This window comes from Dendropsophus ebraccatus, chromosome 7 (assembly GCF_027789765.1).
Source record: "Dendropsophus ebraccatus isolate aDenEbr1 chromosome 7, aDenEbr1.pat, whole genome shotgun sequence".
Classification (NCBI taxonomy): domain Eukaryota; kingdom Metazoa; phylum Chordata; class Amphibia; order Anura; family Hylidae; genus Dendropsophus; species Dendropsophus ebraccatus.
The window spans coordinates 99,042,656-99,068,385 of record NC_091460.1 but is presented as its reverse complement, the minus strand read 5'-3'; the positions used below and the strand labels follow the sequence as shown (position 1 = coordinate 99,068,385).

Below are 25,730 nucleotides of genomic sequence, written 5' to 3'. Positions count from 1 at the left end.
TACAGGATCTGCAGCAGATTTGATGGCGCAGATTTGAAATAGCAAATTTGCTTTGAATCTAATGAGGGTCATCAAATCTGCTGCGGATCTGCTGCAGAGTCTAATTTGTAGGTGTGAACGCACCTTCAAAGGGGTTGTCTGGGCAGAGGACTTTTTTTTTTTTTTTTTTTACTATATGCCTAGAAAGGGGGTGAATTAAAAATAAACTACACGTCCCTCTCGCACCACTGGTATCACAACACTTCTTCCCCGCTGTGCATCTGCTTCTGCTGCAGACACATCCTGTTTAATTGGCTGAGTGTGCCTGGAATGTCACTACCCCAAAATTTGGAAGCTGCCACACAGCGGGGATGGAGCATTACAATACCAGTGGCAATGCGGGAGGCAGGGAGGTATGTGTATTTTATTATTCATCACCCCCTTCCCCGGGCATATAATAAAAAAGACCCCTGCCCCTTTAATAGATCAAAGAGCATAACAGGCCTTGAACATGACAAGTGTATGTATATAGACAGCTTAAATCTCTGTTCTCTACATTGCAGACAGTAACCTTATGTTCAGAAAGTAGTTACAAAGGTTTCCAGGGAGGTAATTGTAGTTTCTTTTTAATCGCCCCCTCCCAGGGCAAATAAAATACCTTGCTTGTAAATGATAGATAACATGGTGCATGTATGTGGCATGCACCATGTTGTTCTTTATTTTTTATATTTTTTTTTAGATCTTGTCAGATTTACATTTTGAGGCTGGGTTCACACTACGTATATTACAGTCAGTATTGTGGTCCTCATATTGCAACCAAAACCAGAAGTGGATTAAAAACACAGAAAGGATCTGTTCACACAATGTTGAAATTGAGTGGATGGCCGTCATATAACAGTAAATAACTGCCATTATTTCAATACAACAGCCGTTGTTTTAAAATAAATGCAAATATTTGCCATTAAATGGCGGCCATCCACTCAATTTCAACATTGTGTGAACAGATCCTTTCTGTGTTTTTAATCCACTCCTGGTTTTGGTTGCAATATGAGGACCACAATATTGACTGAAATATACGTAGTTTGAACCCAGCCTTATTTTATGAAAATTAAAATGCAATTGCACCCTTGTTTTTTCCTATTTTTTTACAGTGTCCAATTTAAAAATGAATAGAGGTCATAAATGTATTGCACAGGTAAGGCGATGGCAGCCTTGATTATGCTATCTTGACAATTGATCTTAATTTTATATTCCATCAGTGGAGCAGAATGCTCACGAGTGAATATTCCCCACCCCTGCTCATTTCCTTTGTTTGCCTTGTCTTTACCATTTTATGTCTTTCTATGATATGCTTTAGGCTAATGACCTCTGAGCTTCAGTTGAGCTGATATGGGTATACTGGGAAAGAGTGATATGGTTATACCGTTTATAGCTTCTGCTGACAATACAGTTTGTGCATTTTAAAACATTATGAGGTTGATTGCATCTTCTTTGGATTTTTTTTTGTACTCAAGAATAATTTTTCTTACTTTTTTATTTTATTTAAATCTCTTTAAAATTTTTATATTCTGCTTTGGGGACTTTATAGTTAAATATTTTACTCAAATATATTGGGGGAAATTTATTAAATGTGCGCATGTTAGGAAAAAAGTACTGATGTTTCCAGATAAACCCTTCAACCATTTTTGCAAATACAATAATTTAACAAACTTGCCTCCTTCTCCTCTTATACTGCTCTTTTTCTCCCCTTGTTGACAGCGTGTTGTCTACGTTACGACTTGTAAACAAGCTGTCCGCAAGTTTGGTAAATTATTGTATTTGCAGTTGTATTTGAGTTGTGCTGCGAGCCGCTGTAAAAGTTCTGGAAAGAAGCGTCAATCTAGGAGATTGAGGGTAAATTCAAGCCATGATTTTGCCATATTTTGACCGTATATTTTTTTAGGGTTCAAGTGTATATGCAGTGTCCCAGAACAGACTCTCTATTCCTGTTCTGGAAAGCATATCCACTGCAACTGTTTGCCATGTCTTCCCCTGCCACTCTCAAGTTCTATGGTTATACTCAGGTTTCCTGTATATTCCTTTGTGCACATATTTTTGCATAGTGGTTATGCAAAGGCTGGTGACCACGTGACTGTGCCACCATGGTAACCCCAATGGCCGTCGAGCTTTGGCTAGGGGTTGCCATGTGACTTCCTCTAGCCCTCAGCTCCTGTTCCCTACCTCAGAGGGGATAGGTGTGTTCCCTGCAGTCTCTCTCCCCTGTTAGGAGAGTAGTCTGTGCTCTGCTGCTCCAGTTACTGGCTGTCCGCCTGCGTCAAGTGCCAAGAGTATCCTCTTATCTGGGTGTCATTCCAGTCCTCAACTTCCTCATCAACTCAAGTTATTTACCGCAAGTACTCATTCTTCGTATATTCCACCAAGCATCTCTACTCTATTGTCACCACTACTCTTATCATCCGGCACACTTCACCAACAGCCTATTGCAGCACCACCCTTACTCTGCTCATACAAGGTTATTATATTCCCGGTTGCATCCGGAAGAGACTGTTGCTATTGGTTACTACTGTTACAATAAAATTGTAACCACCATTGTTACTGAACCCTGGCATTGGTGTGTTAATCGGTGCCCCGACTAAGTGCAACGAAGAATCGCATGCCCAGTATCCCCGCATGGTCAGGGATTTGCATTGACAAACAGGGGTACAACAAGGGTGCATATGTTGAACTCTGTCCCCATCCTTTTTTTTTCTTGGATGCCAATGCGCAGCCTACATTAAATAAAGTTTTTATACCATTGGAATCAATGGAAAATGTATGCACACATGTGTGTATATATTTACATACATATGTGGTTGAGGTACAGCAAAATTATGGTGTGAATGCACCCTAGCCCTGATTTAAAATATCCGAAATGGCCTCTGTGGTGATAAAAGGGCTATGGATATCTTTACAGAGAGCTTTCCTGATGCAAGCATACACAATAGTGTAGTGTGAAAAACAAACATGAAAAACAACACTGGACAGAGCTGGCAGCTCTGGGGCAACTGGGTGGCATGTGAATACAATAACTGATGACTGGGAGGGGAGTGAAAGAGGAGGGGAAGGGTTGGACATGGAGGAAAGGAAGGGTGGCAGGTTTAAAGAAAACCCCTACTAAACCTGCCCACCTGTCTGTTTCTCCTTTTCCTACAAACCTGTAGGACACACACCAAAGCCCAGTGTCGGTTACTCTTATCCCTCTGATGTTGGGAGTGTGACCTTGTGGTCACGCAGGATCAGTGGTGTATGGGTCATGCCAGACATACCACTTATTTGCAGTTTGGCTCAGTAGTGAGGTGGACACAAACTTTGCAGCAGGTCCCCATTTGGTTTTGTCGAGGTTGATCACGGTGATCAACGGCTACTTGGGGGAGAGTTATAGAGTTGTCAGAGAATGGCATGTAATAAAAGGAGTCAGTGGAACCACAGTGACAAGTCTGAAGATACAGGAATAACCAAATATCCCTCCTGGAAAGGAAACCTCCTAGTGAGAAGATCACCAAACCACCCTGATATTGCAGGGAACAGCATGCCCCAGCTTGGCAGTAAGGTGCCTCCATCAGTCAATCTTCCCAATTTTGGAAAAAAGTAGTGCTCTCACCACAAGTATTGCCACATATGGCCTGTAATTTTTGGGTGCTATCTGTACAATTTTGTTTTTAAAAAATGCTCACATTTCATTAAAAAAATTATAAACTTATAAGCATTTTTTACCTTAAAATTTTCTGTGGTCAACGTGTGGGTTTTTTGGCGTGATAATTTGTTACACACATGGAGATATTAAATATGTGTAATTTTTTTTTTCTACATTTATTATTGCATTGGGGGCTATGGAGAATATGTGTGTATTGCACTTTATTTATTTATATTTCTTCCACTTTATTTTTCTGTCCCACTATGGGGATTTCACTATTTGATTGCCTGATGACAGGAATATTACATTGCAATGCTGATCTGCAGTACAAGTGTGGCGGTGGTGGGAGACTTGGCCAGTGATGTAGATGTTATTTGTCGTGACGCCAGTGCTGTGTCAGCACACAGGTGTGATGTTGATACCTACTTTGTATATGTCAGGTTGATGTCCCCAAATGGTTGGTAACCTCAGGGCTTGTTGTGGGTCCCTTGGGCTACTGTCACGGCAACCTGGAGTGGTAGAAGACCAACCTGGGATGTTGGTACGCCACCCACAGAGAGGGGAAAAATAACCCAAGGTATACGGTGGTGTATGTATGGGTGCAGGTGCAGACAAAGGAAGACAGAGTCCTGTGCATTTCATACAAAAGTATAAAAATTTACTGGATAACATTGCAGGTGAACAGTACAAGCTCTGTAGATGCAAATCTACAAAGTAGTAGGAGTGCTTTTGTAAAGACAGAGAGAAGAGGAGTTGCCAGAGGAGCCCTTGTCCAGTGTAGATCCTGTACTCTGCCGGAACTGTAGTGTGTCCACCCGCTGCACGGAGGGAACAGACAGCGGGAGTCAGCCGCCGAGATTTCTGATTCATACGAACCAGAAATCCGTCTGATTCGCTCATCTCTAGTCATAAGGGAGCGTGGACAGGTATGTAAGTTTATTATTTTTTTTACACATTCATTAGCCATCGGCCGTGCATCACATCACATAGAGATAATTTTAGGTCAGGACCAAAAGATAATGATCAGCCAATAACAATAATTATTGGCTGAAGATCTGCCAAATCGGATAGGGCCCTTTGGGCCACCATAGCTATGACACTGGAGGCCCCAGGAAGGTCTCTGGTAGGGATGATCCGAAAATGCAGAGGTTTGGGTTCATATGAACCCGAACGCTCGGCATCAGATTCCTGCTGTCTGCCCGCTCCGTGCAGCCGGTGGATACAGCGAGAGGTCCGCCTGGAAAACTGGGATACAGCCTATGGCTATGGCTGTATCCCAGTTTTCCAGTCGGTCCTCCCGCTGTATCCATCCTCTCCACAGAGAGGGCAGACAGCGGGAATCATTGCCGAGCGTTCGGGTTCGTACAAACCCAAACCGAACTCGGTTTGGACCATCCCTAGTCTCTGGTTGTCATAGCAACCATCGTGGCTGTCTGATCACTTTGCGGTGGTCAACAGAGGGAGAATTTACATGCTATCACATTGTGAGATGGTGAAACAACCAGAGATGTAACTGTGTATAATAGTGTGTATGATATAAGGGTTTAAACTAAAATTCTGCATTTGGCCACAAGATGTCGCTGTTTTGCAGTACACAGCCAGTGTTGTTAAGGCTGTGCTGTTGTCAAGGGAGACGAACCTGACAGTTGCAAGATGTGACCTGAGGGAAGACGAAGCAGGTGCTGACTGTAGCAGACTGAGAGACCTGACGCCTTCTATGTGAGGCATATATCTTCTGAGACCCCCCCCCAATCGCTGTGGAGAGCAGTTATACTAGTCTATGACTAGGTCCTGTTGAAAGATTTGCTGAGACAGTTTAGTAGCTGCGTCAAATCCAGTTGTGAAGAGAAACGACTGCCATCTTTGCTACAGAACTTTGGCAAGAGGAACCCCCTCATTCAGTAACCGTTTAAAGGAGACCTGGGTCAGTAAGCGTGATCGCCAAACTTTCTGGGACAGATATTGGGCCTGTAGATAGTTTAGTCAGGGCTATTGTCTGTGACAGGCCACATTATACTATGTAAGGAACATCCCAGCATACTCAGCCATTTGTCTTGTTATATTGTTATTTGTGGTTTAAGAAACAGTGTAAATAGTTGATAAAGATTGTAAGCTGCTGTGGTACACCGTAAACTCCAAATATATAGGGTTAACTGCCGCAGTCTGAGCTCTGCTCGGCTCTTGGCGGTGCCTGGCTATCACTGACAGCCAGAACTTGCCGTAGAAGGCACGGGCATGGATATAGCCCTATTTAATGGAGTTAATTTACATCCTGGTAGAAATTGTTCGTCATTTGACGACCAGTGGATGAAGAAGTTGCATGCCACCCTAGGAAGTCCAGGAAAACATGGGTACAGTTTATGGCATATTTGGGGCTAATATAAAGTAAGAAAGCAGACAGTTTCTAGAGCAACATAAAAAGTTTATTAATGCCAATCTCATTCCTAGGTTAAAAAGACGGACATGTAAAGGGCAAAGAGGGACGTGGGTCAAAAGTAGGGACTGTCCCTCCAAAGGAGGGATACTTGGGAGGTATGCTGACACATAAAATATAAACATGGGTACTGTACAGTGAACTACTCTAATACTAACACACAGGGGCGAATTAACTTTACCATAGGCCCCGGGCTGTTCACCAAGCCTGAGCCCCCCCCCCTACTATGGCAGCACTAGCATGGTGTTCATAGTAATGTCACACATAATGTCATGATGCCATGATTTGTGCAAAATCGAGGTAAAAAAGCTTTGCAAATTTTGGCAGAACTGTAGCCAGAAGACATTTTACCACTAAAAGTATAAGTCTGTTTGGGTAGCCATGGCCCCCCAGGAGCTCTGGGCCCCGGACTACTGCCCAAAAAGGACCTATTATAATCTGCTACTGCTAACACATAATATATAGACCTGGGTGTGTATTGACTTCCTCTACCATACTGACACATAATATATAGACCTGGGTACTGTATAGTGATCATTGAGTGGTATAGGACCCACCCCGGACAGTTTGGGGCCCCGCCCGCTGAGAAAGGTTTAACCCAAGTGTAAGTGTGTATAGGTGTGGGTGCACAAAAATAGGCCAAAGCCTAATACTTGAAAAATAGAACAGTTTACTAGGAGGAACTTAGCACAATACAAGTATACTTGACAAAAATACAGTTAAGGGCAATAGAAAATACTTGATGTTACGCAGGTGCTTGTGGTTGAGGTAAAGATAAGGTTTGCTAGCACTAGGAAGTTTACACAGAGGGATGAGATGGCACATCTCCGAAAACCTATCCACAACCACCCAAATTACAGTTTTACCTTTAGACAGCGGCAGGTAATAAAATCCATAGAAATGTGCGTCCAAGGTCTTGTAGGCAGCGGCAGGGAATGTAAGAGACTGTGCACAGGTCTCACAAGCTTCAACAAAGGAATTAACGTTTTGGGCCCAGGATGGTCACCAGTAATGGCGCGAGAGCAGATACTTAGTAACTGCCACTCCCGGGTGGCCAGCCAAGACCGAACTAGGAATCTCTTCCAAGACCCGGAGGCGAAGATTCGGGGGTACAAACAATAGTGATTCCAAAGTATTCTGGGGCGCCAGGGATTGAGACTCTGCGATCTGAGTCACCAGGTCCGGTTGTAAGATGGCTACAACAACATCGGTGCTCAAAATAGTATTGGTCCGGTTCCTAGGGGAGTTCTCAATGACAAGGCACCTTGATATTTTTGGAACCAGGCCGATAGGTGATTTCGAAGTTGAACTTGATTCTTATGATTAGTAAGCACAACCACCTTATGTTTTGCACCCTCTAGGAAGTGTCTCCATTCATCGAAAGCCATCTTTTTAGCTAGTAACTCTCTGTTGCTGATATCGTAGTTACATTCTGCATTCTGCTTTGGAGAACTTCCTAGAAAAGAATGCAACAGGACAAAGGTTGGCTGATCAATGAGACAAGAGCGCTCCTACCCCCACCTCGGAAAAGGCCGCTGAAAGTCCGTCTGTGCCAGCACTGGAGCCTCTGAGAAACATCGCCGAAGTTTGTCGAATGCCATGACAGTTTCAGGGGGCCAGTTTACCAGATCCGCCCCCTTCCTAGTCAAATCAGTAAGAGGTTTGGCTATGAGCGAGAACCCCTTGATAAATTTCCTGTAGTAATTGGCGAAGCCCAAAAACCTCTGCAGGGCCTTCAGGTTCTTGGGTCTCTCCCAGTTTTCACTGGCTATGACTTTAAGCGGATCCATACCAAACGAGTTTGGGGTTGTACTATACCCTAGAATTGAGACCTTCTGGACACCAAACTGGCATTTCGACAACTTGGCACAAAGACTATTTTGTCTCAGAAGCTCCATGACTGTACGGACATGCATAATGTGAGAAGCCCAATTGGGAGAAAAAATCAAAATGTCGTCTAGATATACAAGGAAACGACCGAGGGGCTCAGGAAAAATATCATTAACGAAGTGTTGGAAGACCGCCACAGCATTACATAACCCAAAGGCCATGACAAGACTCCAGAAAATGTTTCTGTAAGGACCCTGCAGAGACGTACTGTAGTTCCCTCTTCACAATGGCGCAGGGGAATAGATCAAGGTACCGGCCACCACAAGCTGCACAGGCAGACCACAAAGCGCTAGGCATATGGTCAAGTTCAAACAGTGTGCAATCCAGGGGGTATTATGTAAAAAGTATTTATTGTGGCCTCAATAAATTTATTGTGTGCCACAATAAATACTTTTTACATAATACCCCCGTATCGCCCGCTGTTCGTGCTTGACCGTATGCCTAGCGCTTTGTGGTCTGCCTGTGGTGGCTGTTACCTTGATCTATTCACCTGCGCCATTGTGAAGAGGGAACTACGTCTCTGCAGGGTCCTTGCAGAAACATTTTCTGGAGTCTTGTTTCCTCACAACAGTTTGTTCATGAGGTCCCTCTGATGTGCTGCGGTGATTATTAACTGCATTCAGTAGAGTTGTGCCTATTATTTGCACAACTCTAATAAGTGAGTGCGTTTGAGAAGCTCTGATAGTGGTTATATTGCTATACCTGCTGGTTTCAGATGCTATTGCACTAGGAAGCACCCTTCTTTCTTTTTCTTTTAAAGGGCATGACAAGGTATTCAAAGTGGCCCTCTGGGGTATTGAAGGCAGTCTTCCACTCATCTCCTTCCCTGATTCTGATTAAGTTATATGCTCCCCGTAAGTCAACCTTTGAAAACCACTTACCTCCCACTATCTGATTAAACAAATCCGGGTGCTGGCAGCGGGTGCTGGTTCTTAAAGGGGTAGTGCGGCGCTAAAGAATTATTCACATAATAACACACATTACAAAGTTATACAACTTGTATAACAATGTATGTTATGTCTGTGAATCGCCCCCTTCCCGTGTCCCACACCCCTGCCCGTGTACCCGGAAGTGTGTGGTGGATTATACATTACCTGATCCGTGTCTAGGGCCGTCCGCCATTTTGTGCCAAACGTCATCTTCGGACGGACGAATCCCTGCCGCCGTCCCCCTTCTGCCGCGTCACAACTGTGCTCAGCCGCGATTGGCTGAGCACAGTTATGCTTAGCCAATCGCGGCTGAGCACCTGATGACGCAAAGTTGTATAACTTTGTAATGTGTGTTATTCTGTGAATAATTTTCTAGCGCCGCACTACCCCTTTAACCCTTAGGCGACCCTGGACGTGCCCGTACGTCCAGGGCCACCTCCACGTGTTCAGAGCGGGGCCGTGCGGCAGCCACACTCTGAACCGCCGCGGTCCCGGGTGCCGCTCGTAGCTCACAGCTTTTAGCGGGCAGGGTTCGATCGCCGTGCCCGCTAATAAAGTAATTGGATGCAGCTGTCAAAGTTGACAGCTGCATCCGATTACTTGAATGCAGCCATCCCTGGTGCCTAGTGGGGTGGATCGCTCCTCGATGATGTCCCGACGACGACGTCCCGGAGGAGCGATCCACACATCTTACCCCTTCCAGGGTCAGCGCCCTAATGGCACTGATCCTGGCTCGGCACTCGATCACTTCTGGCTGCAGCAGCCGGAAGCAATCAATGTGCCTATCTTATCGATCTATGCTGCATATATCGATAGGGGGGCTTCTAGTATATGTGTAAAAAAAAAAAAAGTGTTATCAATAAAAAGCCCCATCCCCTAATAAAAGTCAAAATCACCCCCTTTTTCCTATGTTATAAATAAAAATAAATAAATAAACATGTTTGGTATCGCTGCGTGCGTAATCGCCCAAACTATTAATTAATCACATTCCTGATCTCGCACGGTAAATGGCGTAAGCGCCAAAAAAAAACTAAGTGCAAAATTGCACATTTTTGGTCGCATCAAATCCAGAAAAATTGTAATAAAAAGCGATCAAAAAGTTGCAATCGAGGTACCGATAGAAAGAACACATCATGGCGCAAAAAATGACACCTCATACAGCCCCATAGACCAAAGGATAAAAGGGCTATAAGCCTGGGAAATTGAGCGATTTTAAGGAACATATATTTATTAACAATGGTTTGAATTTTTTACAGGCCATCAGATACAATGAAAGTTATACATGTTACATATTGTTGTAACAAGTCAGTTTTACCCTACGGTACACAGAGTAAAAACGAAAAAAAAAAAAAACCAAATAAAAGAAATGTGTTTTTTTGTTTTTTTTTTCAATTTCCCCACACATTGAATTTTTTTCTGGTTCGCAGTGTACTTTATGAAAAAATTTAGCCTGTCATTGCAAAGTACAATTAGTGGCGCAATAAATAAGGGCTCATGTGGGTTTCTAGGTGGAAAAATGCAAGTGCTATGGCCTTTTAAGCACAAGAAGGGAAAAACGAAAACGCTAAAATTTAAATTGGCCCGGTCCTCTAAGGGTTAAAGAGAACCAATCACGCACAAAATTCTATCTTTTTTATTCCCTAATTCAATGTAATTTTTTATTTTATTAACATTTGTAAATACTTTTAATTATTTTTTCGGCCGCTTTTTTACTTTATTCACTTTTTACTGCACTGCCTCGCGTCAGCTCTTTTCAAAAGTGTCGGCGCGAAACAGGAAGCTCCCATCATGCACAGCGGCAGCAAGGACGGGCGCTGCCATCTTGATTACGTCATTTGCGTTCCAGTGGTGGAACGCAAGTAACGTAATAAAGATGGTGGCACCTGGCCCCAACAAGAGGATTGGGTAAAGGATAAGATACAGACTGCAAAGGCAGTCTGTATCTTCATTTTGTCTATTTATGAAGATACAGACTGCCTTTGCAGTCTGTATCTTATACTTTACCTCATCCTCTTGTCCGCTGCAGCAAGGCCGGCGCCGCCATCTTGATTAAGTCACTTGTGTTCCAACGGTGGTACGCAAGTAATGTAATCAAGATGGCGGCGCCGACCTTGCTGCAGCTGCCAAAAGGATCAGGAAAAGTATAAGATACAGACTGCCTTTGCAGTCTGTATCTTTATAAATAGGCAAAATGAAGATACAGACTGCCTTTGCCCAATCCTCTTTTGCGGTGCAGCAAGGCCGGCGCCGCCATCTTGATTACGTCACTTGCGTTCCAGCTGTGGAACACAATTGACATCATCAAGATGGCGGTGCCCAGCCTTGCTGCAGCCAAAAACAGGGTAAAGTATAAGATACAGACTGCAAAGGCAGATGACCTTTGATAATAGGGACAGTGAGTTTTAGGTGATAGGTTCTCTTTAACTGTGATTTTGTTCAATTCTCCGTAGTCAATACAGGGCCGAAACTCCGTCTTTTTTGCCCACAAAAAAGAATCCTGCCACCAATGTAGAGGAGGAGGGGCAAATATGGCCCTTACGTAATACATCCTTTATGTATTCCCGCATAGCCTCCCTCTCAGGACAGGACAAGTTGAATATACGTCCCCTAGGATATTTGACACTGGGGATTAAATCAATTGAACAGTCATATGGTCTATAGGGAGGCAATCCATCCACTGCCTTCTCATCGAATACATCTGCATAATCAGACAAAAATTCTGAAATCTCCTCCTCCCCAGGGGAGCATTCTGCAAGAGATACAGCAATACAGTGGGAAGCACACTCAAGCCCCCACTGAATAAATTCCCTGCTGGACCAATCAAAGACAGGATTATGTGCTTCCAGCCAGGGCAATCCCAGAATCACATCAGAAGACAAATTATGCATGAGAAGAAAATCAAGGTATTTAACATGAACATACCCCACCTTCCAGGCAGGGGGTTATATACTGTACGTCCCCTTGGGCAAAGGGGGCAGAGTCCAGCTCGGAACTGAAACCGGAGGGCAGAGTGAAGGGCCGCTCCACTGCCTAAATTCTGAATAGTAGTCCTCCACTGGACGTCTGCCCTGTCTCAACATTTTCAACTGACGCTTGGCATAAGCTGCACTGTCAGGATCGTCATAAAGCAACCCCAATGTCGAGAAAAATTTGTCAACCTTCAGTAAGTCACGAGAATCAGGTGGCAAGGAGAAGGCCCATTCCTGCGGTGGCCCTTGGAGAAGGGACTTAACGATGCCTACCTTCTGAGCCTCATCTCCAGAGGAGCGAGGACATAACCTAAAGAACAACTTACATCCTTTACGGAAGGCACAAAAGCTTCTCCTGTCCCCCGTTAATTTTTCTGGGAGCTGGACGGGCAGCTCAGGAGGTGCCGGGGAGGTCATAGTAAACTGTTGAGGGGCCTTCTCCTGTTCCTGGACCCTTACAACCAGCTCCTGCACCATGGTGTTGAGCCAATGCATCTGGTCCACTATATTGGTCATGGCGGTCCTGTTGTCCATGAGGCAAACAACAGTTGGGCTTGCTATTCTGTCAGGACAGGGAGGTACAGACAGGACAAGACAGTGGGCCCTAGGTCTGAACCCACCCACTGTCCCTACCTACTTGCCTCAATCGGCCCTAGACAGCCGCGGACAACCACAAAGACGTTCCCTATGCTGAGTATGTGGAATACAAAACGAGACAGACAGACAAACACAATATCGGATAGTAAACAAGCTAAGTTAGAACCAAACGGGCAACGCAGTACAAAGTCAGAAAACAATCACATAGTCAAAAGGTAAGCGGGAGGTCAGATAAGTTGAGCAAGCAAAGGGAGTCGAAGGAATAGACACAGGGGAGCTGGGACCAGGGAATTAACCTAATAGCCAGCTATCAGTGAACGACCACTGGCTCTTTAACCCCTTAACGACCGCGGGTGTATATTTACGCCCTGCGGTCGTTAAGGACGTTCAGAGCGGGGCCGCACGGCGGCCGCGCTGTGAGCCGCGACGGTCCCGGGTGCCGCTTGTAGCCCGGGACCGCAGGTATAAGTGGGCACGGTCCGATTGCCGTGCCCGCTAATACAGTAATCGGATGCAGCTGTCAAAGTTGACAGCTGCATCCGATTACTGTTTGCAGCGTCATCCCTGGTGTCTAGTGGGGAGATCGCTCCTCCGAAACGATCTCCGTTACTAAAGCCGGCCGGGGACTGCTCCAAGATGGCGCTGTCCCCGGCTCGGCACTCGTTTTCTTCCGGCTGCAGCAGCCGGAAGTAAACGAGTGCCTATCTCATGGATCTCTGCAGCATATCTATGCTGCAGAGATCTCTATGAGAGATCAGTGCAATTATACTAGAAGTCCCCTAGGGGGGCTTCTAGTATAAGTGTAAAAGTTAAAAAAAAAGTGTCATTATTAATAAAAAGCCCCCTCCCCTAATAAAAGTCTGAATCACCCCCCTTTTCCCAGGTTATTAATAAAAGTAAATGAATAAATAAACATGTTTGCTATCCCTGTGTGCGTAATCGCCCGAACTATTAATTAATCACATTCCTGATCTCGCACGGCGTCAGCGCAAAAAAATCCCAAAGTGCAAAATTGCGCATTTTTGGTCGCATCAAATCCAGAAAAATGTTAATAAAAAGCGATCAAAAAGTCGTATATGCGCAATCAAGGTACCGATAGAAAGATCACATCATGGCGCAAAAAATTACACCACATGACATCACACAGCCCCATAGACCAAAGGATAAAAGTGCTATAAGCCTGGGAATAGAGCGATTTTAAGGAACATATATTTGTAAACAATGGTTTGAATTTTTTACAGGTCATCACATAATATAAAAGTTATACATGTTTTATATCGTTTTATTCGTAACGACTTGTGGAACATATATAACAAGTCAGTTTTACCCCAGGGCGAACGGCGTAAAAACACATATCCACTAAATACACAAATTGTGGGGTTTTTTTTTCAATTTCACCACACATTGAATTTTTTCCTGCTTTTGCAGTGTACTTTATGCAAAAAATCAGCCTGTCATTGCAAAGTACAATTAGTGGTGCAAAAAATAAGGGCTCATGTGGGTTTCTAGGTGAAAAAATGCAAGTGCTATGGCCTTTTATGCACAAGGAGGAAAAAACGAAAACGCAAAAATCTAAATTGCCCCGGTCCTTAAGGGGTTAAATACAGGACCAGGAGCCCGGATCAGAATGTAATTAGTCCGGACTCCTGAGTCCTGACCACAGTGAGCTGCAGTGCTACAGAACGAGTGGCAAAGACGCCTGCCACTCACCCTGAGCACTGACGCCGTCCAGCTGAGCAATATACCGCTCAGCTGGGCGGCCGTACGTCACTGGAGCCCACGGCACCCTCGGTAACTAGAGACGCCTTGGGTCTCCGTGACATCACGCAGCCCCGGATGGAGAGGCGGCGATGCGCTCCAGCGAGAGAGGACGCCGCTGGAGCGCGATCAGGTAAGTTCCTGACAAGGTGCTTCTAAGAAAAAGGTTTTGCAGAGAAGAGAGTACAGGAGAGAGGGTGTCTGAAGGGCTTTGTCCAATTTAGTACTGTACTCTGCCTGGAACAGTTTGTACTGAAGAGAATTTAGAGAGCACACTCGTACTCATGTCTGACTGTCTTCTGCCCTACAGTTGCGAGTTTCTCATTCTGTCAGGGTACTACCAGCTTCCCGGTCGTCTTGCACACATTATATATAGACCTGGGTGTATAGTGACCTTCTCTACCATACTGACACATAATATAGTGACCTCCTCTATACTGACACATCATATATAGACCTGGGTGTATAGTGATCTCCTCTATACTGACACGTAATATATAGACCTGGGTATTATATAGTGATCTCCTCTATACTGACACATCATATATAGACCTGGGTATTGTATAGTGATCTCCTCTATACTGACAAATCATATATAGACCTGGATGTATAGTGCAGGGGCGGATTAACTTTACCATAGGCCCCGGGCTGTTCACCAAGCCTGGCCACCCCCACCCCACTGTAACTATGGAAGCACTAGCCTGGCGTTTATAGTACAGGATAGATAATGTCATGATGTCCTGATTTGTGCAAAATTGCCATAAAAAACAGTGATTTTTTTGCAAATCATGGCAGAAGTGTAGCCAGGAGACAGTACACCACTGAAAGTAAAAGTCTTTTTGGGTGGTCATGGGCCCCCCAGGAGCTCAGGGCCCCGGGCTACCGCCCAAAACGCCCCTATTATAATCCACTACTGGTATAGTGACCTCCTCTATACTGACACATCATATATAGCCCTGGATGTATAGCGATCTCCTCTATACTAACACATCATATATAGACCTGGGTATTATATAGTGATCTCCTCTATACTGACACATCAAATATAGACCTGGGTGTATAGTGATCTCCTCTATACTGACACATCATATATAGACCTGTGTATTGTATAGTGACCTCCTCTATACTGACACATCATATATAGACCCGGGTGTACAGTGACCTCCTCTATACTGACACATAATATATAGACCTGGGTGTATAGTGATTTCCTCCTCTATACTGACACATCATATATAGCCCTGGGTGTATAGTGATCTCCTCTATACTGACACATCATATATAGACCTGGGTGTATAGTGATTTCCTCCTCTATACTGACACATCATATATAGACCTGGGTGTATAGTGATCTCCTCTATACTGACACATCATATATAGACCTGGGTGTATAGTGACCTCCTCTATACTGACACATAATATATAGACCTGGGTATTATATAGTGATCTCCTCTATACTGACACATCATATATAGACCTGGGTGTATAGTGATCTCCTCTATACTGACACATCATATATAGACCTGGGTGTATAGTGACCTCCTCTCTACTGATACATAATATATAGACCTAGGTGTATAGTGACCTCCTCTATACTGACACATCATATATAGACCTGGGTGTATAGTGATCTCCTCTATACTGACACATCATATATAGACCTGGGTATTATATAGTGATCTCCTTTATACTGACACATCATATATAGACCTGGGTGTACAGTGATCTCATCTATACTGACACATCATATATAGACCTGGGTGTATAGTGATTTCCTCTATACTGACACATCATATATAGACCTGGGTGTATAGTGACCTCCTCTATACTGACACATAATATATAGACCTGGGTATTATATAGTGATCTCCTCTATACTGACACATCATATATAGACCTGGGTGTATAGTGATCTCCTCTATACTGACACATCATATATAGACCTGGGTGTATAGTGACCTCCTCTCTACTGACACATAATATATAGACCTAGGTGTATAGTGACCTCCTCTATACTGACACATAATATATAGACCTGGGTGTACAGTGACCTCCTCTCTACTGGCACATCATATATAGACCTGGGTATTATATAGTGATCTCCTCTATACTGACACATCATATATAGACCTGGGTGTACAGTGACCTCCTCTCTACTGGCACATCATATATAGACCTGGGTATTATATAGTGATCTCCTCTATACTGACACATCATATATAGACCTGGGTGTATAGTGACCTCCTCTATACTGACACATAATATATAGACCTGGGTGTACAGTGACCTCCTCTCTACTGGCACATCATATATAGACCTGGGTATTATATAGTGATCTCCTCTATACTGACACATCATATATAGACCTGGGTGTACAGTGACCTCCTCTCTACTGACACATTATATATAGACCTGGGTGTATAGTGACCTCCTTTATACTGACACATAATATATAGACCTGGGTGTACAGTGACCTCCTCTCTACTGACACATAATATATAGACCTGGGTATTATATAGTGATCTCCTCTATATTGACACATCATATATAGACCTGGGTGTACAGCGACCTCCTCTCTACTGACACATCATATATAGCCCTGGGTATTATATAGTGACCTCCTCTATACTGACACATCATATATAGATCTGTGTATTGTATAGTGATCTCCTCTATTCTGACACATCATATATAGACCTGGGTATTATATAGTGACCTCCTCTATACTGACACATCATATATAGACCTGGGTATTATATAGTGACCTCCTCTATACTGACACATCATATATAGACCTGGGTGTATAGTGATCTCCTCTATACTGGCACATCATATATAGACCTGGGTATTATATAGTGATCTCCTCTATACTGACACATCATATATAGACCTGGGTATTATATAGTGACCTCCTCTATACTGACACATCATATATAGACCTGTGTATTATATAGTGACCTCCTCTATACTGACACATCATATATAGCCCTGGGTGTATAGTGACCTCCTCTATACTGACACATCATATATAGACCTGGGTATTATATAGTGACCTCCTCTATACTGACACATAATATATAGACCTGGGTGTACAGTGACCTCCTCTATACTGACACATCATATATAGACCTGGGTATTATATAGTGACCTCCTCTTTACTGACACATCATATATAGATCTGTGTATTGTATAGTGATCTCCTCTATACTGACACATCATATATAGACCTGGGTGTATAGTGATCTCCTCTATACTGACACATCATATATAGACCTGGGTGTATAGTGATCTCCTCTATACTGACACATCATATATAGACCTGGGTGTATAGTGATCTCCTCTATACTGACACATCATATATAGACCTGGGTGTATAGTGATCTCCTCTATACTGACACATCATATATAGACCTGGGTGTATAGTGATCTCCTCTATACTGACACATCATATATAGACCTGGGTATTATATAGTGACCTCCTCTATACTGACACATCATATATAGACCTGGGTGTATAGTGACCTCCTCTATACTGACACATCATATATAGACCTGGGTATTATATAGTGATTTCCTCCTCTATACTGACACATCATATATAGCCCTGGGTGTATAGTGATCTCCTCTATACTGACACATCATATATAGACCTGGGTGTATAGTGACCTCCTCTATACTGACACATCATATATAGACCTGTGTATTATATAGTGACCTCCTCTATACTGACACATCATATATAGACCTGGGTATTATATAGTGACCTCCTCTATACTGACACATCATATATAGCCCTGGTCGTTGTGTCGTAGTGAGGCGATGGCATCTATAGTGTGAGGTAAAGTTATCACGGGGCGGCCTCGCTCTATCGTCGTTATGTCGGCTGCACGGACTGTTTTCTCAGCCTATGACTTATTGCTGGAGCTCAGCAGCGCAGCCCTATCTTCCCGGGCGGCAGGTGACATTGACCGCCGCCAGCAGCCTCCTCCATCAATAATTCAGCCTGTACCAGAATGGAGGCTGATGGGGGCGGAGCTCACCGTCCGCTTCACCGAGGCAACCGCGCCCACCCCCTTCTAATTATCAACACAGGCGGCGCTTTCTCATTGGTCGGCTCTGATTGCCAATGAAATCATTCATTTTTCACCGAGGGGGCGGAGAAGCGTCGCTGAGACCCCGCCCAGCACCATTTTGCTGCTGTCAATCATCTGACGTCAGCGTGTGCTCTGCAGGTGCAGGGAGAGAGCTGCTGCATTGGTGCAATAAGACTCAAGCTAAATAAAGGAAGGTAAGAGACTGTCGTGTTCTTGTTCTCGGGGGCTGAGGGGGTGAGGGCTGTGGGCGCTGCTGTGGTGCCAGCCTTGTGCCCATGGCTGGGTGTAGCATGTAACCTTCATTTGTCATACAGGGATGCTGTGGCTGTGGCTGTGGCATCCTCAGTGTATGGCCATGTTAGCTCCATGGAGCAGCCTCTGCTATAAATCCCGTGTGGGGGAGGGAGGAATGATCAGTGTGTGATCAGCAGCCCCAGTCCTCCTTCCCCTATCACATCTGCAGCCTTGTCCCCCCCTTCTCCCCAGTGCTGGGGTTCTGTCTCCTCTGCAGGGATCAGCTGCAGCCCCTGGTCTCTTATAATGGGCGCCTGCCATAATCTGCCCATCCTCTAGCTGCCGGGCACATTGCTGCCTGTCATTGTCGATGGCTTCTTGGCCGTCTCTTATCCCGGGGTGTATGATATGTGATCTCCGTCCGGCTATTTATAAACATAGGTGTTAAAATAAAGACGCTGAATAATTGATGCCCTCCATTCAAGGCTGGGCATTTTTCTAGATTATTTTACGCTGTATGGCAGAGAGGGAGGGGTGAGATCTCTGGAAGGATCACTCTATGGCATCTGATCAATAAATAACCAGTCACACAATGGATGATGCCGTAAGGTCAGACGGATCTTATGCATTTGCAGCTTGTTCCTTTAAATAGCCCTGTGTTCAGATAATGCTTGACCTTCATGGCCAGACCCTGGCGCACATTGCATGTTAATATTTGTGTTCTGCCCAAGGATACAGAATGATTGTGTGGCTGGCGATTTTTGTACGGTTATGTGTATACCATATATACAGCCGTCAGTAGTGAGACGTTGTATGTGCTATATGTCATCTGTGTAATGGGAGATGCTCTTTAACAATAGGGGCACTAGAATTTAAATATGAATGAATGGCGTTGAATGTAGATATCTGTCTGTTAAAATCCTATATTTATTGCAGTGTGCGGACCTTTTTTTAGATGCCATTTCCTATATCTGCCACTTCATGCATAGTGAGTGCCCCATATAGGTGCCCTGGCAGGCTGCAGGCCGCCCCTTTGTTCTCTGTGAACGCAGGGCTCGTTCTCCTCTGCTCCTGCAAATCCTGATGCTTTTGCCACCTCTTCCCAAGAAATCGTGCAGAATTCTAATTTGCCAGTGCCTGTTGTCCCTCCTTCTCTGCAGTAAGGTTTCTGGAGAGGCCCTCCAGCAGCTTATTCACTCGTGCAGTCGCTTTGCCACCATCTTAACATTTGCACTGAGCATTTTCCTGGGCTATACATCGAAATACAGCAACTCAGCCTATATGTACGTATGTCGTATGTTCGTAGACGTAGGTTGGTTCAGTGGGTCACTCAGTAGACATTGACAATTATCTCATGTACACCGGTGGTATAGATCCTTATTTACTATAGACACAGATATAGCAGTATCTCACAGTGTATGAAGAATACAATGCAACAACTACCTCCATTCCTCTCTTGAACATATGGTGTGAAATGTCCTGTACAGTCAGAACAAAATGTTGTAAAGCAGAACCGTCATGTCCTTGAGATGGCCATAATAAAGTGGTGACACAAAGGGCAAAAGACATGGAGTACCTGGGCTCCCCTAAGCAGTGATGGGGCTCAAGTCTTCTCTGGAGTGACTACAGAATTAGCATTTCTCTATACACTTTGGGGATGAGGAAGCTGGCAGAGTCTTAGGCCTCATGCACATGAATCATGGAACATGCGAGCCGTGAAGCTGTGTGGTGGAATCAAAGACTTTCCGTCCGAAAGCGTTTTATGGTGCCTACAGACGTACCGTATGGCAACAGATTTCGCTTCTGTACTGTTATGGCCTAGCGGGCTTTCATTCTGCTTCCAGAATGTAGCCACTGCCTACTTAACTGAGCATCTAAGTCAACAAGCGAATACATTACCCATCCGCGCTCCGGCTCCCCAGGTCATCGATGTCCCGCTCAGCCAATCAGTGGCTGTGGTGGAACAATGCACTGATTGGCTGAGCGGGATGCCAGTGACCCAGGAGCAGAAGAAGCAGGCTGGAGCGCGGACAGGTAATGTATTCGCTTGTTAGCCATGGCCCATTTCACACTGTGGGGCTTACAGTACAGGGTATCTCAATGGATTTAGATGTGGAACTCGCAGCATGCAATACGGTACGTGTGAAGGCACAAAAATCCGTGGGACTGCACTGACACAGCCACGTGGTTGTATCGGTATAGTCCTGAAAAGGCTCAACTGCTTTTGGTTCTCCAGGCATCATAATGATACATGATGCCAGGAGGTCTTTGATTCCACTGCACAGCTTCACAGATCGTGTGCATGAGGCCTAAGGCTCTGTATTTTCTGACGCATTAATTTGTGTCCACTTGCTCTCATATGACCTGTCACAGAGGCTCCTGTAGAAGGCAATGAGTCCTTTTTAAAACAGATTACAAATGGATGCACCGTCTGTGGGTGATCCCTATTTACTGATGCATTGCCCAGCAACCCCTAGGCAGGTGCCCCCAGTGGCCGTTTATTATCTTCCTACCCAAAAATGGCTGTATCATAGAGGCCATACGGGTTCTCAAGGACATCACTGATTCTGGTTTCTTAGGTCCAATGTGTGGATGAGGCATGACAGCTTTTTGGGCATCTTATAGTCTCATGACTATGGCACTTTGTACAGGCTTTATTGTACACAGCCCATTCGTACTAAAATGACATGAATTCATTCTTTCTGCTTTGGGCCTGTAACTGGCTTCCTCTTCTATTGTACATTTGTGGATATAATGCAGTGCCGCCCACAGGTTTCTATCAGCGTTGTATCCCTGCTCAGTGTAGTGCTGGAATACTATGTATGTGAATCCTTAAATGTCCAGCTAAAAATACACACAACACACATTACACACTTAGGCTATGTTCACACTACGTATATTTCAGGCAGTATTTGGTCCTCATGTGAGGTCCTCATAGCAGCCAAAACCAGGAGTGGATTGAAAACACAGAAAGGCTCTGTTCACACAATGTTGTAATTGAGTGGATGGCCGTCATTTAATGGCAAATATTTGCTGTTATTTTAAAAAAACGGCTGTTATATTGAAATAATGGCAGTTATTTACTGTTATATGACGGCCATCCACTCAATTTCAACATTGTGTGGACAGAGCCTTTCTGTGTTTTCAATCCACTCCTGGTTTTGGTTGCTATGAGGACCTGACATGAGGACCAAATACTGCCTGAAATATACGTAATGTGAACCCAGCCTCAAACACAATGGCGTGCATGGTGTCCCCCAGTTTAGCACTGTTTGTAGGGACTGAATACAGACACCATTGTTTGCATTACGATATTGTACTTTATGTCTGTGTATGCGCCAAATGGCCAGGACTCTAAAAGCATAAGTACTCCATTGTCTGTGTTTACTTAGAATGAACCAATCTTCATATCTGCATAATACTTATCCAAAGTTATTGATCAGGGCCCTGAATTCTTTAGGTCATGACCTCTTGACCTTTTTTTTTCTGCCCATCTCCCTATAGGTTTTACTTGTCCTCTCTGATTTATTGAATGCAATGATTTTTTTTCTCTCTAGACTTTAGTGACACATGCAGAACTGGGGAGCTGCCTGGCGGTGCATGTCAGGTCCTTTTCTGGAAGGTTCTCAGTTAGCCGTAATTTATCACTTCACTAACTGTTTATTTATTAAATGGGATCCCACATTATTTGCCACCTTCTTTGTTTAGGCTTTGTAGTAGAGAATATATTTGTTTATTATGCTTGTTGTGTATGATATGTAGAATTCCCAGGGCGTATTGAAGTATATGATATGCAAATAGCCCGGGGGTATTCAAGTAAGTGATATGTATATAGCCCGGGGGTATTGAAGTATGTTATATGTATATAGCCCGGGGGTATTAAAGTATGTTATACGGTTCAATGGATTTTTATTAAGGTTTAAGAAATTTTTTTCAAGTCATATCATAACACAGTGTGTCCACACAGTATAACAGCATAACAGTAAAGGTCCTCTAATAGGAGAAACGAGGAAGGCTAACAATCGTAGCTAATGAGGCCATAGCCTTTAAGGATTATTGTCCACAGATTCGGGTCGAGTCCAGCGGCAGGTATGGTATCCAGGAGGAATGGAACAGTTAGCAAGGTATAGTTGGACCACGATAACAAGGTTGGTGCGAACATGCACCACAAAACCATAAACTCAATTAGAACTAATACAGACTAGACTTGTCACAGGCGAATTACAAAATGAAATAGAGCCCGGCATGTATAACACTTAGATGGTCAGCTGAGTCCTAGCCGAGTCTTAGCTGAATCCTAGCTGAGTCCTCCAGCAGTGGTTATCCAAGGAGAAGGATATGGGAAATGGGGTACTGCATTAGGTGCCAGCCAACTCCTGTTGAGCTCTCAAAACGCAGGGGGTTCAGAGTGAAACGGGCCCTCAACCCATATAGCCCACTGGGCAGTGAACGAGGTGGGCGTGTCTCGTTCATAAGCTATTTGTCGTTCTAATGAGTAGACGCTTCACATTTCAGTTAGCACTTCAGCAGCTATGGGGGGAGTAGGGGTTTTCCATTTCCGAGTGATCGCCATTTTGGCTAACGTAATAAATTTACATATTACATGCCTAGTTTTAGGTGGAAATTTGTCTATCCCTAGGTATAGCAGTGCCAGAGAGGGGGTCAGTACAACCTTGATGCCTACTATGTTAGAAATCATGTCCTGGACCTGTGTCCAGTATAATTTTAGCAGGGGGCATGCCCATAAAATATGTAATAAGTCTCCACATTTGCCACATCCTCTCCAGCATGCTGCAGGTACTGTGGGATATATGTTGTGTAATTTGGCGGGCGTGTAATACCATAGTAAACGCACCTTCAATATGTTTTCTCTTTGTGGAGTACTGATTACAGATTTCAGAGCCCAGCGAAAAGCTAGGTTCCAGTCTTTAAGTAGGATTTGAAGTATGTTATATGTACATAGCCCGCGGGTATTGATGTGTGTGATATGGAGAATACATGTGTGTGATATGTAGATAACCCAGGGGTATTGATGTGTATGTTATGTAGAATGCAGTTTTGATACCGGATTTCTATGGGCAGCACCGCATTCTTTCTGCTAATTATTAGGGTAATAAGCTATTATTGTGTCATTGTCAGGCACTGTAGCCCAAGGTTTATTGCGACATTAGGATGGCCATAGGAATACGAAGGGCAGATCAGAGAGAATAGGACATCTCTATTACAGACGCCTATAAATACACTGTATGCTGTAAGATGTCTCTGTGAGGCATCCTTTTCTAATTACACACACAGATTATCTGACAGATTTTTGAAGCCAAACCCAGGAATGGATTTGAAAAGAGGAGAAAGTCTTTCCTTTATGACCTGTTTACAGTCCGTTCCTGGATTTGGCTTCAATAATCCGTCAGACAAATCTGTTAGTGTAATAGCGTCCTTAGGGAGAATACCTCTACAATGTTGGCACATCATTTAATAATTAGATTTCTTTGGTCATTCGGAACTTATTGGGGGTATGTCGAGGCCTTGGGGGAGAAAATGTAAAATATGAAGAAAACACTTTTTCTACTTGCTGACATTTATTAAGCAACTTCAGCTACTTCTCAAAACATCTGCAGAAAATGTTCATTAAAGGGGTACTCAACAAAAAAAAAAAAAAAATCTTTCAAATCAACTGAGATCTGTAATTTACTTGTGATTGAGACTTGAGATTGTTTTAATAAAAGTAAATTACAAATCTCTTGCACCAGTTGATTTGAAAGATTTTTTTTTCTGGAGTACCCCTTTAAATCTGAAGTGCCAATTTTCATAAAATCTGCTCTGATCATATCTATATTGTTCAGTTATTTCACCAAATTTTGCACAAATCAATCGTACAAGTGAATATAAGAAAGGTCATAATATATTTTATAATATAATAATATTTTTTGTGTGTGTGTTGCTAATCAAGCTCTTTTCTATCCCTCTACTATACCTTCACTCATTTCCCTTAAAGTGATATGGTCACCGTGCTTTCCCTTCCCCTTAATGTCATCAGCAGGTGCCGCCAATACCACAGTGGAGAGCGAGAAATCATGTTGCCAGCAATCTGTGGCGCAGTGGCGGTAAGGGCAGCTAAGGATAAGGCAGTGTCACTGTCCGACCGCACTTGTGCTACAGATTCCCACCAAGTTTCACGGCCTACACTGCATTATGGATGGTACCTGCTGAGATGTCGGGGCGGAGACTATGGCGCCCACATACATGGGAAGATGGGGGGCAAACGACCTACAGCCAGGCCCAGATGACACTGTCTACTAATGATAAAAGGCAGTTTTGAGCAGAAAAACATGTTTTATAGAAGTATATATGAAATGTGCAGCATGTAAGCTTTTTAATGGTGCAGATAACTGCACATACCAAAAAGGGGTGACAATATTACTTTAAGGCTATGTTCCCCCAATGGAAAAATAAGGGCAGATAACAGAAATTATTAATGATCATGCTTCCCATGTATGCACACTGCAGGTTATCCCGAAAAAGGAACTGAAATGACCGCTAAACGGGCCAAAAAAAGAGATTTTAGACAGCAAAAAGCTGATTTATGGCCCTATTACATTGTGGGAAGTTGATAATAGCCCCATGTGATGTTGCCAGTCACTAAGCCCATTACGTGGCTTGATATTGGGTAGGCATGGCTAGCATTCCTATTACAGAGGGTGATGTCGGTGTTGAACGAGATAAAACAAGCAATGTTTGTTTGTGGACACATCACCCTGTGTAATAGGACATATACTGCTGAAAATAGACAGAAGGGCCACACGAATAATCCTGCACACACACACATTTTTGAACAGGCTATAACCCTGCAAATTAACCACCCAATCATAGCTATCACCCAGCCAGGTTTAGCTTATCCCCCATATTTTTCCAAAATTATCAGTTCTAATTCCTACACCTTGGCATAAATTGGCAAAAAGGGACAAATTTTGCGTAAATGACCCATTTATGGCTTTTTGCCAGTCTAGTCCCTGCTCACCTGATGGGCAGGGGGCACAATGGAACGTGGTCCCTCCCTGTATCCAGTTTACCATGATTGAAATCTGCAAACAAACATGAATCATGGTGGAAATCTATGCCAGCTCTGAGCTGATGCAGCAACAGCTTCTATCATTTCTTGTCTGCTTAGGAAGA

At 43.9% G+C, this 25,730-nt stretch overlaps 1 protein-coding gene across 2 annotated transcripts in view; it reads left to right on the top strand.

The window, feature by feature from the left end:
• Positions 1–25,730, top strand: part of RAB3A (RAB3A, member RAS oncogene family) — a 70,312-nt gene that overhangs the window by 19,222 nt on the left and 25,360 nt on the right. The window contains exon 1 of one of the 2 annotated variants that reach the window (XM_069976659.1): positions 18,124–18,517. The exons of the other annotated variant lie outside the window; for it this stretch is intronic. The gene's annotated coding sequence lies outside the window, so the exon portion shown is untranslated. Of the gene's footprint in view, positions 1–18,123; positions 18,518–25,730 lie in introns of those variants that run through there. 2 annotated transcript variants of the gene reach the window in all.